The following is a 12,419-nucleotide window of genomic DNA, read 5'->3' on the forward strand; positions in this document are numbered from 1 at the left end:
GGAAAACAGTGGATTACAAATCCGCTTTGGAGAAGAGCGCAGCCAAGAACCTCATCCCAGTATTGTTACAAGAACAACACATTGTTGGAGATGACTTTGAATAGCTCAGTTGTGAGTCATTCATTTCAGCCGTCCTCCCCCCGAGCTCTGGAAACGTCTGCTGATCAGAGAAAACTGCTAACGGGTTCCACTCTATTGGAATTAATCTATTATGGATTTTATCGTCTTTTTTTGGAAGCTTGTTATGATACCATTAACAGCAACTTTAATAAAACCTTCCTGCCTCTGATATTCTCTTCTGTTGTTTTCCAGAACTGGAGAGGAACAATAACAGACTGAAACCAGCAGAGGTTCTCAAAGTAGGGTCCGTGACCCATAGCCAGGGGGTGCGCAAAATAATTTGCTATGAATTATGAAAGTGCTGTGTGATTTGACTGTGACACATCACGTCAATCTGTCAATCACCCTTCACGCATACTTTCAGCGGAGTTGAAATGATCTGAATCTGTGATATGATTAGGAACAGTTTTGGCCCTAAAAAGTTTGGGAACCCCTGTTAGAGAAAGTAAATGGGACAGCCCTGTATATGAAACATAGTGAGAATATAGAAGGCCTAATTTTTTCCATCTCTGCCAGCATAACGTGAAGAGATCATGAGTTCGGCCATGTGCGTGTCTGTGTCTGTCGAAGGCTGATCTCGCATACTGCTGGACCCATCGTGCTAATGTTTGTGGTGCTCTCTTAGCAGTCATTGAGTTACTGTGAGGAATCAGCGACCCTCCACAGACATAGCAGGGTTTTTATATTACAGAGCGGGAATATCTGCCTAATGTCCGCCTGCAGGCCGATCTCCAAAGCAGATCCAAATGGGCTATTGCATTGTTTGCTGCACCGCGATTAGACTTTAATGGCGTTTCCACACAAGTGACACGATGGACTTTTATACTTCTCTTTAGCCTCCAGCCTTTCCGTTATGTCATTTGGTACCTATAGTCACACCCATGGAAACTTCTCCTCTTCTCCTCCGGTGAGAACAGGATCCAGGTTTGCATGAAAGTTTTAATTTCCTACATAGTTTTATTTCAGGTCCTTGAATTCATTTTGTATCTGGAGGCAAATTAACAGAAATTATCAAGGGTGTCCTCTAGTTAAAATGAACTGAATGAATTACTCCCAAACTGCGTTTTTTTTCTTTTCGGAGGAAGTTGTCTGAAAAAAAGAAGCCAACCCTGAAGATCCTTAAAGCTGCATTCTCTCTGCTGGCCACCAGGGGGCGACTCCTCTCTGATTGTATAGAAGTCTATAAGAAAATGGTCCTACTTCTCTCTTGATGTATTATCTCAGTAAACATTGTAAACATGAGTTCAGTCAGGACCACTTTGTCAAAAAGAATCTTTATTTATTTGCACAAGTTTCATTTGGCGGTATGGTACTGTTCTGGGACTCCCTGCTCTTCCACGCGCTTGCGTGGAAAGCCTGAGGCAGGAAGAGCACCTTCCTGCCCTTCATGAGCCATCATGAACGGCATAAGCAGGGAGCGTAGCAGCAAAGAAAAACCCCCAGACAGAGCAGAGCAACCAACAAGAACAAAGGTAAGGTACATAACAGATGACGGGAGGAGCTGGGGTGGAGGTGGGTTGAAAACGCCGGCAGAGGAAGCAGCGAGGGAGGTCAGGCTAGAGCAGTTTAAATAGCGCGCTCTGAATGCAATTTCCCAATAGGAAGCGAGCACGGGGAGTCAGCTGAGAGCTTGACGTTGTGGCCTGCCAGAACTAACGCTCGCTTGATTTTATGTTCTCAATCTCTAGTTTCAAGTCTTCTTCAGTCCAGCATGATGTTCATTTAATACATTATGGTCCATTTAGAGTCCAACAGACCAGAAAGCAGGGGATGCTTTAGGGGGCGGGGCTTACCTGCTGATTGACAGGTCCATTTAGAGTCCAACAGACCAGAAAGTAGGGGATGCTTTAGGGGGCGGGGCTACCTGCTGATTGACAGGTCCATTTAGAGTCCACCAGACCAGAAAGCAGGGGATGCTTTAGGGGGCGGGGCTACCTGCTGATTGACAGGTCGCTACCACACTAGGTTAAAAATGGTTAAAAACCCAAGGTATAAAGGACAGCTGCTTTAATGTATAAGGTTGCCACAGATTACTCATATGTCTCAGACTATATCTCTGACTCCTTCTTAGTGTCTCCAGACCTGTTTTAAATAGACTGCTCTGTTTAAACAGTCAAGATTTATGGTCTATGCTATTGAAAAAGTGCACTTTTATTTAGGGAACCAGGAGAAATGGAGAATCAGTTACCTCTATGCAGCGTACTTACACTGCATTACACAAACTATGAAGCACATTAATGGAAATGTGACCAGTCAGAGTGTGCAGTGACTTGACGCAGTACAGGCCTGTCATACATCGTGATGTCATTTCCTTTCCTGGGGGCTGCAGATCCATCTCTAGGTCAACTATCATCTGTGTGGGTCACTGAGGGCTTTCTGCTATTCAACTCCACTCTGCTGCCCAGCGTACTGACTCGGCCGGCTCCACTCACTCCCACCTCCATAGATGCACCTTATAGCGCACCAGAAGCTTCAGCACTAATGGAATACACTGCTGGGACACGGAGTGCTGGGCCATAAAAGGACTCTTTCTAAATGTAAGTGATCCTCCAGAGCAGATTGAGGTGGTTTTACTGGAAAAGGCTTTGCTTACGCACTAGATAGCAGGTACAACACTGGATTAAATGATGCTGACATGCTTTAGTGTTTCTTTGGTGAGCCTCTATAGGTCAAACTGAGATTTATCTGGTGACAATATAGAGAAGGCACACACACACATAAACCCGAGTAAAGCTTTCGCCCAAATGTACTCATGCCTGCGGAATCATTTTGCCTATTCTTGTGAGGAGAGGATCTGGCGTATGCCCGCTGACACTTTTGCAAATGAACACCCAGAGTGGTCAAAACAGGGCGTCACTTCCAGTTGGGAGTTACTGAGCTGACTGTGTGCAGGCTTCTGGAACGATAACTGACAGAAAGTGACGTGATGCTGCGTTATGCAGCCAGTTTGAGTTCTGCAGGGCTCTAATGCCGATGCTCTGTGATGCCTCGCTGTGTGAACTGCTTCTACGTGGAGCCTGAAGTGAATGAGCGTGCAGGCAGACGGGCACTTCACCTGCTGATGAGAGACCATATAAGGCAGCAGTCTGAAGGAATGCACCGCAGAGCGAGTGCCAGTTAACCAAGAGCCCCTACAAGTCACACAAACACTCACACATGCATACACACTTTCCCTATGAAGTTGATAGCATCTCTCAGATGGGGAGGTTGTGTTTAAAGACTCGCTGCCTCACTGTACAGTTTGACAGCAGAACGACTCTGAAAGAGTCCTCCAGAGACGAATGCTTGCTATAAATCAAGCTTACATAAGCGCCTAGTGTGCAATTAGACAGCCTCATAAAGCATGTCGTACTCCACCACGCAAGAGCATTACTGTAATGTTCCAAAGTAATCTGACATTTAACGATCCCAAATCGCCAAAGAGCTGCAAAACAAAGACAAGATGCAGCAGCAATGAGGTGCAGTGTGTATCGTCTGAAGATGAACTCGCCTCCAGCAGCCGTGCTGTCTTGTATACTTTGAGTCACCAGCCGTGGCATTTATTACATCATTAATGTCTGTTTTCAAGTTTCTTGGCAAAGTTTGGTATTACACTAGACAATATTTCTATCGGCCTGAAGCCGAAATGGAAAAGAACACGCCGTCCAACCTGAGACGTCATCGATTTCCCCCATTCGTCTAAATGAAATGTGGCAGGCAGAGAAAGTAGCATGGCATCATCTCATCAAACAGGAAGTGACGACACGTTATAACCCTGTACAGTACCAAACAGAACCAAACTGCAGACGGACCAAATTAGCCTGTAGCCAGTGAACATGGTGGATTATTTCGCAGCTACAGGTATTGGTGTTGGTGGAGATCAAAGCAGATTAAAGAAAGTGAATATTGGACTTACAGTTGCTACACATCTCCTAATGAATATCTGCTAGAGGTGCAATAGATCACTGTCTGCTAATGCATTCACCATATCAGCTTCAGAGGGAGATACTATGTCAGTGTTGAGGTTACAGCTAGTTCCACTGCCCCCAGGTGGCCAAGAAATGAATTATTTAATGCAGCTTTAAAGAACTACCTGCGACACTGCAATGGAGTTGAAATGGATTCATATCAGTCACCACTCACAATGTTAAACTTTCACTGAAATCCAGTATCACTAAATTGGTGTTACTCATTTTACAGAAAGCACATTGAAACTTAATTAGTCATTTCTGACAAGAAAGGAAATGAGAAAAAAAGATGGAAATGTGAAAACAATGGCCATTATGAAAGCTACAGGAGACCGCAGCAACGACTCACATCTTCTCCCAGACGGAACGCTGCAGGGTTAATGCTGAAGACGTACGGCTCCTGTCTGCAAAACGGTGTGTAAAAACACTGGAACACATGGAAGTATTTCCCTGAGAAAACAACGGCCGAACCCTGAGAGCCACTCAGAGACTCCCTGCCCGCTGACTGTAGGTCAGTTACAAGAAGCTGCTTCAAATGGATTCTTTTAAAACAATCAATCTGCGTCACACAAGCTCGAGAGGAAATATGTGGCGTCGATGCAGAGTCACGCAGCAGGACCCCCAGCTTCTGTTTGTGAGAGCTCGGCTTTTAGAGACGGAAGCCGCCTGCCAGGATTTCAACAGGAAGTCATCCACGCTGTAGGTCAGGGGTTCCCAAAATACCAGCGCCAGAGACTGGCGACCCCCACTAACCTTGAGGTGACTGAAACATAAGAAAGAACTAATATGTGTATCCAAACACGGGCATGATATGATTTTACTAGGGTGTAACAATACGTTTTTAATACAATACGTATCATTTTCTCTGGTTCCAATATGATTCAAGGACGATGTTTGGCTTTCTAGAACGATACGATATGATTCAATTAATTGAAATCGATACAGTAACTTTTATTTTTCAAAAATTCAACCAGTGTGACTGTGAAAAAAGTCCCTGGATGGATACTGGACAGTGCAGGTGAAGATTCCTCGAACTATTTCTTGTAAGGGAACGGGCAGGGGTAAAATAATTATGGATATAAAACAAGGAAACAACTATAAATGGCAAATAAATTCACCTTGTATTGAAATATAATGTGCTCTTTTTGTATTGAAAAAGGAGAACAGACCACACACCTGTCCCAGTACCGGTTGTGTTTCTGGAGCTTTTTAACGATTCTGAACGACGACGCTCCGACAGTAAAGGCAATGTTCCCAGCCTGGCTCTGGCCGTACTGCACGTGGCGAACCGGAGACCGGATCAAACGACCGCCTGGTTGGTGACACCGGCTCGGACTGAGATGGTGAGACAGGACCGGTATCTTACGGGAGGGGAGACAGTGAGACAGGCGGTGTCTTACAGGAGGGGAGACAGGTGTTACGGGCACAGCAACTTTCTGTATGAAAAAACGATCGGCAGTTGTCTTCATTTTTGACGCTCAAGTCACTCCGCCTGATTACTTTTCCTCACAAACATTTACAGAAGAAGAGACCGGGGTCAGGGCCAATCAGAGACCGAGGCCTGCCCATACTCAGCCTCTGATTGGCAGGTCACCCTGGACAGGTCTCCAGACTATCACAGGGCTGACACGTAGAAAAAGATAACGGTTCACATTCACATTGACACCTTGAGGACATTTGGAGTCATCAAAGAACCTGCATGTCTTTACAATGTGGGAGGAAGCCGGAGAACCCAGGGAGAACCCGGAGAGAACCCACAAAACATTCAATGTCAGTTGCTTTACTACCTCAGAAAAACTTTACAAATCATGAGTTTATGGTCTCGATCTCTAGTTTCAAGTCTTCTTCAATCCAGCATGATGTTCATTTAGTACATTATGGTCCATTTAGAGTGCACCAGACCAGGAAGCAGGGGATGCTTTAGCATACCAATGTTACAATCATGTACATGAGGTCTGTGAAAGAACAGCCTTGCCACATTAACGGCACACTGCTTCTTGATAGGAACATCGTTCCTGAGCACTGTCGCTGTAACGCTTGCCCCTGGGTGATGTTGGGACTTGGAAATTGTATTGACTCTGGAAATTTTGAGCGTATTCTAGTCCTGCTCATATGTTAAGTGTCCTGAGATGACTTCTATTGTGATTTGACACTATAAATAAAATTGAATTGAATTGAATTGAGCACTCGGCTACAAAAAGGCAGCACAGAACCGACACACTGCTGGATTGATGGAAGGCACACTCCAAAAACAAAGCATCATCACCTAATTGCAGACACATTGGTGAAAAACAGAGAAATGATTTAAAATGCAACATCATGATCAGACACACAACCGCAACAACAGGGATTGTGCAGGAAAAGCATGGCCTTCGATTTAATTAGGCACATGATCCTTTGGGCTTTTCTGTCAATCTGATGTTGGAGGTGCAGAAATTGAAATGATGCAAGGTCCCGTCTAATGAAAATTATAAGAAAAGCTTTGGTTTGGCTGCAGTCATGTTAATGTGGGCAGTCATCACATAGGCCCCAGGGACCTCCAGTGACACGCTCATGGCCACGAAGGTGAACTCTGGATGGCACTTTCTGTTCACCCTGAACAAGCCAAGGATGTGATGGTGGACTTCTGCAGGACTAAACCTCCTCCGTCTCCTGATTATCTGATCTGAAACTTGGACAACCTGGTCACAAATATGATTTCATTTCCAAGGTTGGAACTGACATTAAAAAAGGAATAAAGGCTTTCAAGAGTTCATATGATGAACAGATTTCTGAATTATTTGAGTTGAATCATCAGAGCTCTTCTTTTCTTTTCGGACATGTTATGTAATATTATGACTGTTGTTTGAATTCGTTTTTTTGCTGTTACTTTTCATTTTATTTCTTTTAGTTCAAAATGTAAGATAGGCATATCATTTGTTTCATAGACTGCTGAATTGTGCGTCACTTTAAATGTTTAAGAATGAATTGTGGGCTGGCGTAATCTCCTTTCCTTTGGTAAAGGATGGTCCAGTGTTTTCTCTGCTAAAGGAGATGCATTGAAGCACCTTTCAAACAGATCCTTTCATGGCTGCCACATAGATCAGCAGGTAGGAACCTTCTGACTGCAGCCAGAACAGGGCTGTGTCTGATATCATTCCCTACTCCCTATATAGGGGAGTTCTATGTCCAGCACTATAGTATAGTGGACTGAAAAGGCAAAATGAAAAAAACACTTTCGGACACTACGTTGATGACGTTGTCACGACGCATAATCAATATGTGTCAGATTCCGCCAACGGCTCTCAAGTCTCACACACTCACACGCAGAGAAATTACCAGGATAATAATTTTTTTAATACATATTCGTTGTAAAAATGTACAAAACCGCCCTCACGCCCCTCCCCTCTACCACCGAGCTCCTCCCTGCCTCCCACTGAGTGCTCGTCAGTGCGCGTGCACCAGATTCTGTGAACGCGCCCGTGTCTTCTCATCGATAAACGGCATGGAGTACACGCTACACAGAGGTACGCTGGCTAACTTACTCATAGATAGCAACTGCTACGTCATGTAGCGTATGCCTAGCTTGAGGCGTGTGCCTGTGATATTGTAACATGCATGAGGGCACCAACTGTGAACTGCTGAGTGGACAGGATGATACGTGCGCGCTGGATTTTTGCAAAACAAACAACAAGCTTTACGTGCACGTAGCATCGGAGCATAGTGTCGGCTTCAGTGAATGTGATCAAACAAATGTTGATCTTTAAACTTGAAAATGATTGGATCTCCGTACCCGCCCACATCGCATCGCTAGTCCTGGCTACATTCCGCTAGAACACATTCACATTCCATTGACAGTTGCTCAGAGATGGGCGAGTAGCAACGTATGTGGACGGGGCTTCAGACCTCGTTACAGCTGTGAATGTAGCAGTTAGCCTTGCATTAGCAACTGGCTCAGGGATAATGTTTTTTTATTTTTTTAAACTGGCTCAGTCACACTTAAGGTGGGTTGATTTTTAAGGTGGACCAGCACTATTCTACTTCCAGTGACAAGCTGCTCCTCTGAGTCAGTTTGAGCTTTAATATTTCTTTGAACTGTGTAACTGACAGCAGGTTAAACAGTTAAGTATTTATATCTCTACTGCAAACTCTACTGTTTGTATCAGGAAAACACAAAGTTGAATGTTTTCAAAGTTATTGTTAGAACTGTTATGGTATTACTAAGTATCAGTACTCTGTATCAACAAGTATTGACATTTCAATATTACTCAGTCTGATAAAAAAAAGTGCTATCCGTGCATATTTGTAGAGGCTTCACATTCTGATGCATATACACCTTCTGCCATTTATCTTTCCATTCCCACAACAATGCAGAGCAAATGGGAATACATTATTTACATATATTTACAAATAGTGATTAACCGTGATTAATCCACAGCTACCTTGTGATTAATCTGATTGACGGCCCTAATATTTAACAATTACTTTCAAGCAGACATATAGTAATTAGAATTGTGTTGATATATGTGTGTGGACAGTAATAATAATTTAATGGTATTTTTATTTATTTCAATCAACAAATTTGACAAAAACAAAACTAAAACCACAAATGAAATGTAAATACAGCAAACGGTCGAACAGGAAGGAGGAGCTGCTGGACCTGAAGCCAGTCAGTGAACTGTCTGTCTCTACATGTCAGCCCTGTGATAGACTGGTTACCTGTCTGTCTCTACATGTCAGCCCTGTGATAGACTGGTTACCTGTCTGTCTCTACATGTCAGCCCTGTGATAGACTGGTTACCTGTCTGTCTCTACATGTCAGCCCTGTGATAGACTGGTTACCTGTCTGTCTCTACATGTCAGCCCTGTGATAGACTGGTTACCTGTCTGTCTCTACATGTCTCCCTGTGATAGACTGGTTACCAGTCTGTCTCTACAAGTCTCCCTGTGATAGACTGGTTACCTGTCTGTCTCTACATGTCTCCCTGTGATAGACTGGTTACCTGTCTGTCTCTACATGTCAGCCCTGTGATAGACTGGTTACCTGTCTGTCTCTACATGTCTCCCTGTGATAGACCGGTTACCTGTTTGTCTCTACATGTCTCCCTGTGATAGACTGGTTACCTGTCTGTCTCTACATGTCAGCCCTGTGATAGACTGGTTACCTGTCTGTCTCTACATGTCAGCCCTGTGATAGACTGGTTACCTGTCTGTCTCTACATGTCTCCCTGTGATAGACCGGTTACCTGTTTGTCTCTACATGTCTCCCTGTGATAGACTGGTTACCTGTCTGTCTCTACATGTCAGCCCTGTGATAGACTGGTTACCTGTCTGTCTCTACATGTCAGCCCTGTGATGGACTGGTTACCTGTCTGTCTCTACATGTCTCCCTGTGATAGACTGGTTACCTGTCTGTCTCTACATGTCAACCCTGTGATAGATTGGTTACCTGTCTGTCTCTACAGCCCTGTGATGGACTGGTTACCTGTCTGTCTCTACATGTCAGCCCTGTGATAGATTGGTTACCTGTCTGTCTCTACAGCCCTGTGATAGACTGGTTACCTGTCCAGGGTGAACCCTGCCTTCGCCCAATGTCAGCTGGGATAGGCTCCAGCCCCCCGCGACTGGATGGATGGATGGAAATAGAGGACACCATAAACTCAGCAGCAGGGCGGATCATCACACATTCTTGCCTCAAGTTTTTAACTTCCAGATGATAACCACTTAGATTTTGCACACCTTACTGTTGCACAGTCTCTAATGGCAAACTTTTATAACTTTCATGTTCAGATTTATTTCTGTGGTTATTAAAGCCCACACATGTGAGGTGCAGCAGCAGTGGTGAGGTATGAGCTGTTGGTTATTCGCTGCAGACCGTCTGGACAGCCCTCTCACATGTTTACCTCCTCTTCCTTCCTCCATCCACGCACTGCAGGACATCACGTGACTGTAAGGAATTTACACTGGAATGAAGGCTGGATGTTCCATGTCTGGCTGCTCTCTAGAGCAGCTTCAGTTCTGAGCTGGAGTGGAAAGAATCAAACAGCAAATAAAGGTCTGAGAAGCTCATTAGTATAATACTTGAGGTGGATGAATTGATTTTCTTATTGCTTCTAGCAGGTATTTGTTACAGTCGAGCTACTGGTGGACAGACATGGGCCGAGCTGTGGAAAAGGGAGAAATCAGCTTAGTCAATACTTTTCAGACGGCTGTCATCACTGTTCCTGAATCTTGGAAAATAACGGAACAAACGTATTCACTCTTTGCATAACTGCAATACGTCAGCCACAAGAATGGCCAGCAACATTACCCAGGTCTCGAAATACAGCGTTTGAATGTCTAACTATTATTTTCAGTGAATACAAAAGCCTAATGAATCTGGCAAGGAAGTGATTTGTGGAATATTCCATTGAATCCAACCCCTCCATTGATTGGGAATGTATGACACGGGTATTAGTCATGCAGTGTGTTTTATTTTTCCTGGCAGCACAGCTCAGCGCAGCATTATCACTCTCCTCACAAACTGCTGTATCCAGTTTGCCTAAAATCCCCCTCCGGCCATGGAAATCCATTAGATAAGCCCAAAATGTAAACAAGTCATAAATGCATCTGCAAACAAATGTTTGGCTTACAAGGAACAAAGTAAGAGGTCAGCGTTACGCAATGGTGTATGAAGGCAGTGCATGCAGGATGGAGGGGTGAGTAATTCAAATTCATCCACCTGTCTTTGCCCAACATTTAAACGGCTAATGCTTACAGCCATTTAAAACCGTTCAACAATACGCACACAGAAAAGACAACAGGAAGGTTAGATTTGATATTCACTACAAACATTCTGTTCTCTAAATGTAAAGCAATAAGCTGTCAGAGAACTTTCTATGACGGCTGTTCAGTCTCTGTAAATTGGAATAGACCAGATCAACCCAAAACCCAGTGTCAGCCACCAACTTCTGTTTTCAGTAATATAAAATAAGTTGATTACCAAACACAGATTCATGCCAGACACCGACATGTTGTGCCCTTTCAACTAAAGTTTCCTTCATGGTTCTTTGTAAGAACATCTTAAATAATATTTGGATCACTGGTTCAGAGGCGACTGGATGCAGAGAAAGTTTATCTGACTGCTTGGATTGATTGATCAAATGTGCAGTAATACTAATGCATTGAGCAGCAGGAGATCGCTGAAGCAATCTTTAAATTACCGACAATCAATTGGAGAAGGAATGTAACACGGACAAGGAAATCACTGCTGCAGGGTTTGTTGGGGTGACTGGGCAGCTGTGGGAAGCCATGCCTCCTCGGGTCACGCCTTCTCCTCGGAGCTGAAGGCAGCTAGCCAACTGGCAGCTAGCCAACTGGAAGCTGCGTGGCCCTCATTTACAACAGAAACAACACAGTCCAAACTGAGGCTATAAATGCAGAAAACTGGCAAAAAAAACAACAACAAAAAATTCAATCTGAATAATAATCCAATCCAAACAGCAAATCAATACTTATGGATGTTACAACCCCAAAGTCATAGGGAAGCAACACAAAGGGCTGAAACAACCATTTTACCAATACAATAACAAAGGTCTGCTGACATCAAATCTTCTCTTTAATCCACACCTGCCTTTCCTGCAAATCTAACTCTCTTAGTCTTCTTGTTTGTTTATTGAAGTTTGTAGAAAGACATGAACCTGGTGATTGACAGGTCGCTACCAGACTACCAATGCTGTTAGCTACTAAGATGACTTCAACACTTAGCTGTAAAGTTGACCTTCAATTATGAAGCTAACTTCGTTAGCAGCTTCACACCAGAATCCACATGGATCCAGATCCAGGTTAAGGTTTCTGCTCGGGGTGCCGCTCTGCTGCTTGTGTTCATCAGATCCACCCGTCGCTCCTCCACAGTCCAAATATGGTCACTTCCTTCACTGGTTGCAAAAACGATGGCAACGGCCAAAATGCTTCAAAACTGAAGTCCACAAACCAATGAGTGACATCACCTTCTTAAATACAGTCTGTGGTATAGAGTGTAGAAGAGTCATCTTCGTGGCTCCTCATCATTATTTGGCATATTTGAGTCTCAGAGGGCCAACAATAATGTTTTGTCCCAGATATATCATCCTTTTTAGGCCCTCAACACATGGTGAGCAGTATGAACTCCACTCATGCTTTGGTCAACACTGAGCATGTGTTGTCTTTGATTTGTAGCTATCAGCATATTAGGAAAGAGCCCTGTTTCAATGCAATGCCGCTTTAAATGTTGGTGAACTTTCTCATCCATGTTTTTATAAATCTGAAACAGTGTCATCATTTGTAGTTCTGGCAATCAGAGAATCAGCCAAAACCATTTGACACAAATTAGATATTATTCAAGTCAGATATTAT

This window comes from Eutrigla gurnardus (assembly GCF_963514095.1).
Source record: "Eutrigla gurnardus genome assembly, chromosome: 10".
In the NCBI taxonomy this organism is placed as follows: Eukaryota; Metazoa; Chordata; class Actinopteri; order Perciformes; family Triglidae; genus Eutrigla; species Eutrigla gurnardus.